The following is a 358-nucleotide window of genomic DNA, read 5'->3' as shown; positions in this document are numbered from 1 at the left end:
TGCTCCCACACAAACACACACACACACACACACACACACACACACACACACACACACACACACACACACACCTTGTGATGTGATCAAACAGTCTCTGAAGCCAGAAGCATTTTATCGTTTGCCTTGTGTGGAGCGTACAAATTAAAGCCCTGCTGTGTCCTTTCATTTAAACCAAAGTGGTGTCAAGCTAAGTGGTAAGTGACCTTACACACACACACACACACACACACACACACACACACACACACACACACACACACACACACACACACACACACACCATCATCGGCGGTCACTCGTAGTCGAGTATGACTGTCCTCCTTCTTGGTCCTTGTGGGTCTTCAGGTGGGCATAGAGG

This window comes from Notothenia coriiceps, unplaced genomic scaffold (genome assembly GCF_000735185.1).
Source record: "Notothenia coriiceps isolate Sejong01 unplaced genomic scaffold, NC01 NC01_scaffold00001630, whole genome shotgun sequence".
Classification (NCBI taxonomy): Eukaryota; Metazoa; Chordata; class Actinopteri; order Perciformes; family Nototheniidae; genus Notothenia; species Notothenia coriiceps.
Note: the sequence above shows the minus strand (reverse complement) of the source record.